This window comes from Lactuca virosa, chromosome 3, assembly GCF_052849685.1.
Source record: "Lactuca virosa cultivar CGN04683 chromosome 3, Lactuca_virosa_CGN04683_v6, whole genome shotgun sequence".
Taxonomy (NCBI): domain Eukaryota; kingdom Viridiplantae; phylum Streptophyta; class Magnoliopsida; order Asterales; family Asteraceae; genus Lactuca; species Lactuca virosa.
In genome coordinates this window covers 366,009,427-366,017,377 of record NC_136428.1, presented here as the reverse complement: position 1 = coordinate 366,017,377, position 7,951 = coordinate 366,009,427, and positions in this window count along the sequence as shown.

Here is a 7,951-nt window from a genome sequence, read left to right as displayed (position 1 = left end):
CCAAGTTAAGGGTCGGGATGACCCGGATGACTATAAAAAGTTTGAGAGAGATTTTGGGAGAGATTTCACATACTTGGAGAGATTTGGGAGAGATTTCACATACTTGGAGAGATTTGTGAGAGATTTCACATACTTGGAGAGATTTCACATACTTGGAGAGATTTGGGAGAGATTTCACATACTTGGAGAGATTTGGGAGAGATTTGATCTTAGCCATTATTATCGCATAATCTCGTAATGTAAGGTTCGTAAATCCCGTTATACTTCGTTTATGATTGTATTAAGTCCCAGAGAGGGTCCTTAGTCGTGTTTTGAAGCGTTTAACTCCCTTTTTTAAGGATTTATATTGCTAATCACATGGAATATGTGAAACACTTGAATTCTTGGCATGCCAACACACATTTTTTTTACAAAACATATTTTCTTATACAGGTATTGGTTAAATTTGATCGGCTTGACATTGTTGATTTTGAATTTGACTTGAATTTGACGGTTGTCACATGAGACACCAATAATGACTCAACTTGATGTAGATGCTAGTCCAAAACTCTTAAACCCTCAAGCTTGAAGTTCATAACCAATATAAACTTCAAGAGAGAAAAAGATATGCAAGTAATCTTCAATAACTCAAAGCAAAGAAGAGAGGGAGAGTCTCCTAGAGAGCTCTCGGCCATGGAGAAGAGAAGAAGGAATGAACACTATTGCCAAATGCAAGCCCTCTTATTTATATGCATATAGTGAAGTTATTAACCATTAGTCCTTAGCACTTTAAACAAACTTGTCCCCATTGTCATAAGCATGTCTCCCATGCCTTTAAAGCATGATTAGACAAGTCATACACTTCTTCTTTTTATGCAAATCTCGAAAATTGCATAAAGAAGAAGTGTATGTTTATATTTTATAAACTTAAAGTTTATAAGATATAAACTTTGTCTTTTCCTAAAAGACAAAAAGCTTAACTAGTCCAAAATGCTGTACATGACTTAATAAATCATACCATATGATATATTATGTTACTTGCTAACGAAAATTATTATTTCTATGAAATAAATAATTTCCAATTTAATTATAAGTTTTATTGAATATTTATTAAAATCAATTTCTAATAAATAATCAATTGTATCAAGTTGTTGTTAGCGTGACCCATTAATATCATATGTTATTTAGCAATATCACTTCAATATGACACTTGAGCATACTAGATCTTTCAAAATAAGCATGAGACATAATGGTATCAAATAACAACTTCTTGGGCAGATCTTTACAAAAGTAATATTGTTCTAAAACCCCCAAATGTGCCACCAAGACACGAAAAAAATACCCTCTAAGAATTCCTTCACATCCCTCCGAAGACGAAGCCCTTTGAACCAATGAAGCCCATCACCATAAGAAAACAAAAAAGATTCCCCACAAGGTTAGGATCCGACTCATAAGGTCTCTAGAAAACGAACAGGAGAAGAAAAGGTGACTAACGGACATTGTACCATTCTCACAAATAGGACACAAAATAGACGACATATCCAACCCTATATTAGATAGACTCCATCTAGTCTGGAGCCTATCTAAAACCAGCCTTTAAGCAAATAAGTTAACTTTAATAGGAACAAGACAGATCCACCTTGTGGCAACTAGACTCGAACATAACATAATCTCATCCACAAAGAACACGCAAAAGTCGAGAACTCGCCTGACTCAACCAAGGACCACACCTAACAATCTTGCACTAGAGATAAAGAAACTATACAAAGAAGCAAATTGAGAGCATCCTATTGTCGGGTTTTGTCCCATCCCCCCATAGGCGGCCTTTAGAAATGATATCTCAATACCTAAGAAACCTTTAAAGCGATCGTAACCTGTTTATTCGTTTCCAACATAAAGATTATACAAAACTTAAACTTTAATAGAGTACTGCCTAACCACACATCTTCGCAAAATAAAGTATTGACGCCATCACCCACCTTCTTATTACAAAAAGAAAATAAATCAACACCTTTACTTCGAAGCTGAACAGAAGCACCAACAATCTCTAACCATATAGAAGTTTTATTTCTAGGAACATCACAAAGTAGAAACTCATGGTTACCATGAGTCGCTATAGCTACCTTCACCAAAACGCATCATGTTGTGTCTGGAAGCGCCAAATTCACTTGAACAAGAGAGCCCCATTAAAAAGAAATGAAAATGCTTAAAAAATGTAACGAAGTTTCAAAAATGTACAAAAAAGACCATTGTCTTTTTTTAGTACACAAAATACCATGAAAGTATTTTTTTTTTTGTACACATAATACCAACGAAGTACACATGTGTTCAAATAAAACCTTGTGGTAACCGGTTTACCTCAGGTAAATGGAAAAATGACTTAAAAATGTAGCGAAGTTTCCAAAATGTTCAAAAAATATTATTGTTTTTTAGTACAAAAAATATCATTGAAGTATATCATTTGTACATAGAATACCAACGAAGTATACATTTTAGTACAAAAATACCATTGAAGTTCCAAAATGTCCAAAAAAAATACCATTGTTGTTTTTTCAGAGCACCTTTTGTTAACTTCGTTGTTTCCAGATTATGTAGAATGTTGTCATCGAAAATTATTCACCGTCGTACCAAATCACACCAGTTGTGTACTCTTTTTCATTCCCTCACTCGATCTGTTTGTATCTAAATACAATCAGAGAAAAACACATAACTAAACCATCAATTAGAATGCAAGTTGTTCAAGAGCTCCAACACATATGCTTCTCGCTCTACTTTGACAACAAATCGTCATCAAATCGGCTACATGACGCTGAGTGTTCCTGGCCATTCATCTCGCATTGGTCTCGGAGAATTAAATACAACTCCTACTCTCTACATCCATATTTAGGAATTCTCATGACATAACTTCACACTCGTTTCTCCTTTATGTCTCTCTTGTGCCACAACACTAATGAACGACTAACCTTGATGGATAATATGTGTTTATATATAACGTATATATGTTTTAGGTTTGAGGCATATAATACGATTGGGAAGCAAAAATGTTTAACTAAGGTTATTACCCACTTACTTCTCATGTTACCACAAGAACGATCAAGTGAGGGAATGAAAGAGATTGCACAACTGTTGTGAATTGATATGACGGTGCATGATCTCCGGTGACTGTGTTTTACATAATCCGACAACAAGAAAGTTAACAAGTGCGGTATTTTTTGAACATTTTAGAAACTTCGTTACGCTTTTAAGTCATTTTTTTTATTTACCTAAAATATTTGGTTACCATAAAGTCTTAATTTGAACACATGTGTAACAAGGTTTTACATGTGTACTTCGCTGGTAGTCTGTGTACAAATAATATACTTTAATGATATTTTTTGTACTAGAAAAACAATAATGATATTTTTTTAACATTTTGAAAACTGTGTAACCTGATGGTTACTTATAATAACCGGTTCAATTAGGGGTGAGCATAGGCGGGTACCCGACCATATTTCATGGAACCGGAACCGGAACCGGAACCGGCGGTTCCTAAGATGTTGGAACCGGAATCGGAACCGGTTGTATCGGTTCTTAATATTTTGGAACCGGAACCGGAACCGCCGGTTCCAGTTTCGGTTCCGGGTATCCACTTAAAAAAAATATATTACAAAATTTAGTTACAAAAACAAATAAATTATCGGTTCTCAATGGATTGCTTTTCATTTATGTAAGAAATGTGTATGTATTCGGATATAGTAAAATCCTCATTTTAGAAATTCAATATGATGTAACTGTGTTTCTCTATATTTATATGTATGGGGATGCAATATGGTTATATGGACGTAGTAAATTTATAGACAGCGAGAATTATAATTGAAATTGTCTACTGATCACATTGCTTTGTAAAACACCAAATGAACAGAAAGCTATTGATTTAGAGTTGGAAAAGAATTCATTAATGTTTAAAGATGAATTTTAAATAATACTATGGTCTCGTAAACATTATAATAGAAGACTTTCATTTGATTTGAATTGAAGAATATATATATATATATATATATATATATATATATATATATATATATATCCGTTCCGACGGTTACCCAGCGGGTAGCGGTTCTAAAAAAATGAGAACCGGAACCGGTTAAGGCGGTTCCAAAAGTTTTGGAACCGGAACCGCATAAGGCGGTTTCGGTTCCGGAACCGGCAGTTCCGAGGCAGTTCCGGTTCTGAAAGCGGGTACTCTGTTCTATTGCTCACCCCTAGGTTCAATGGTATTTTGTATACTAAAAAAAGATAATGATTTTTTTTATTGTATATTTTTATTTGTCAACAAGCCCTCCAAATTTTTTGTTTGTCAAAACCTTTTCTCAACTCAGCCATGTCATATTCTTTTTTTCTAAATCCGCTCCCATTTAAAAATTGTTACATAAAGACTCCAACTTCTTTTCTGGTTTGATTATACCATTAACTATACAGATATAACCGGTGACATGAAGTTCATATAAGTAGAGAATCGGTTATCCTTAATAAAAAATATGTATGCGATGCTGTAAACCGTATAATAAAACCAATAAACAAAAAAAATGTCGGTTAGCTTATTACAATTAAAATTTTATCAACTTAAAAGCAAATAAAGTTCTAACATTTTTCTACAATATTGATAACATTAGTTCTAACATGTTTTAAAATAATTTATCATACAATATTGATAACATTAGTTCCGGATTATGAATCTTTTTAAATATTATTGAACATTTAAGTATTATACTAATCATATAACTTTTTTTTTTGAACCGGCAAATAAGAGGCATATATATTAAAGAAAAACATGGTAAACAACCCAGCAAGGAGCTAGTAGATGAAACAAGTAAAAGAAACAAACGGAAAAATAAAAAGATAACTACAGCCGAATAAAAGAGTTAGTACACCAGTCCGCCCAACTAATCGCCTCTGTTTTCCCCCTGTATTTGACCTACGTATAGGTTGTAGATATGATGAAAATAAAATTATGACTTAATTTAACGTTATGAAAGTTTGTGTCTGTATTGGAGAGGTTGAGGAAGATCATCACTTAGAAAATCAAATCGTTTGACTTCCTTTTTCTTTTCACCAAATGCAAACAACAAAAATAAAAAATGTTGATAATAACTTTATTTCGTAATTAAAAAATATTAATATAGATTAATTTATAACCTAAAACACCATGTTCAAAAATTCGACCAAAACAAATAGAGAAAGAGAAGTTAAATAATGAGAGTATTTGTTAAGCAGATTTTACATCGATATTCAAAGTTACTATATATCTTAAGCAGTAGGTTACTTAATAAAAGGGCATCACTGATTTAGAGGTGATTGCGACTTCACAACTTCACTTTTGGAAGTATAGGCTTCTATCTCTTAATTCTAGGGATACATGTGATTTTAAAAACGTAATAATGATACTTTTATACAAGTATGTTTATTAAAAGTATGTTTGTTGAAAGCATACTATTATATTAAAAGTATGTTTGTTGAAAGCGTATTTTTATACCAATAGTATGTTTACGAATATGATACGTTTATACCAAAAATATGTTTATTGAAAAGCATACTTTTATACCAAAAGTATATTTATAGAAAGGGGTACTTTTATACCAAAAGTATGTCTGCTGAAAGAGTTATTTCTTAACCGAAAGTGTGTTTGTTGTGGATGTACTTTCTTGACCGAAAGTATGTTTGATACATATCAGTTTTCTTGTCCGAAAGTGAGTTTATTATGAGTGTACTTTCTTGACCGAAAGTATGTTTGGTATGCTTACCTGACCGGACGTGTGTTTGTTATGAGTGTATTTTCTTGACCGAAAGTATGTTTGATGTATATGTGCTTTGTCCACCGAAATTGAGTTTGTTTAGAATGTACTTTTATACCATAAGTAGAGTTTATCTGTACATAAGTATTATTTTTAACTTATATGTATTTATTATTATTTAACCGTTATTGTGAGTCCCTATAACCGAGCTCATGACCAAGTACTACCCCCTCATGACGCTTCTCTGGACGTCGCCATAGTTTAGACAGTTATCACCCGTGTGACTCTTTCGTCAATGTTGTAGCTAGCAACAACAAGTGGGGTGTCAACCCGTATAGATCTATACATAACTATCCCTCTCACTTAAGATTTAATGGTTATAAGGCAAGCGTCTTTACTTTATAAGTTCAAGTCATCAGACATGTGTCTAACGTTAGCAAAATGTTGTAGCCCTTAACTTTATAAGTTCAAGTCATCAGACCATTGTTTGTATTGTATAATTATAATAATGTTTAATAATTATATCGTTTTGAAAAATAAATGGGCAGAGTAACGTCATGGTATAACAAATATTTCATAGTATACGAGCAGAGTAACGACAGAGTATAAATATTTTATATTTATAAGGACAGAGTAACGATAGAGTAAAATTTTTTATATTTGTACGGTCAAAGTAACGACATGGTCTAATAAATATTTCATATTATACGGGGTAGAGTAACGACATAGTATAATATATATTTTATATTATACAGACCGAATAGCGACAAAGTAAAGTTGAGTTTTGTAGAAAAATTGTGATTTATAATATAATAATAACAATTTATATATAATAAATAATATTAATTTAATATGTATTCTCTCCGGAAAACATTAAAAAGATTTAAAAGGGGGCCGTGAAACTCACCATCGTAGTGCGCTTTAACCACGATAGCTTTCATCGGGATACTTGTGACTGCTAGGCTCAGGGAGGGGTTATTTCTAAGAAAAAAAAACAAGAGAAAGAAATAGAATTTATTATGCAAAATGGGAGGAGTTCGAATGACTAATTACAGGAGCTCTGGAGGTAAGGTGCCTCGCGCCCCTGACATAGGCGCGCCGCACCTCTGCGTGGGCTGCAAGAAATCCTCTCATAATTCGACATGTGTCCTAGCCCACTCCCCTTTCTACAGGTATTTTTGAAATCTTAAAAAAATCATAACTCTCGCATACGAGTTCTGTTTTCGACGTTCTTTATATCGTTGGTCTCGTATCGACGAGAACTATAACTTTCATTTAGACACCACTAGCTAATTCCCCTTCCATTTTTATTTATATTTTTTGCGAGGGGTGCACTAAAAAAGATTTAGTGAAAATAATAAATCTCTCATACGAACTCCGTTCTCAACATTATTCATATCCACGGATTTGTATGCCTGAGTACTACAATTCTCCTTTAGATTATTTTGGCTAAAACTTAGTTGATTTTCCTCTTTAGATTATTTTGGCTAAAACTTAGTTGATTTTCCTCTAACTTATTATGACACACATTTTGGTGTCTCGTTAAGTTTAAAACTTGGTAAAATCATAACCTCCTCATACGACGTTAGATTTTTGTTGTAACGTCCCAAAAATACCGAATAAAAATTTTATTTTAAATAAGTCAAAATCATTCATACATTATCCCAAAAGACGATTAGAGTAAAAGTACTCTCAAAACATCGGAGTAAAATCATAAATAATCATTGCGAAATAAATAATCAGGGGATGCAGTGCGATCAAGTCGGACTCTTCTTTTTAAAACTGGAAGTACCTGAAAATGTTTAAACCACAAAACCGTAAGCACAAAGCTTAGTGAGTTCCGCAAAATACCACATATAACATATATACAAATATAATAGCATGTGGCTGTGTCGGGTCCGTATCAACCTCAAGTCCATAAGGACTCTATGTAACAACTTGTAGTTATGTCGGGTCCGTATCAACCCATCAGGCCAATATCAACCCCTAGTCCATAGTGACTCTATATAACAGCTTGTAGCTGTGTCGGGTCTGTATTAACCCCCGGGTCTGTTTCACCCTATATACATAAACATACAAACATATAAGCATGAGTCACAAAGACAACAAGCACATACAGGCATATCAGTAAGTGTCACAAAGACCGCCATCATCCTACAAACATAATCCAGTGGGTCATCATTGGTGCCTTCGACCCACGA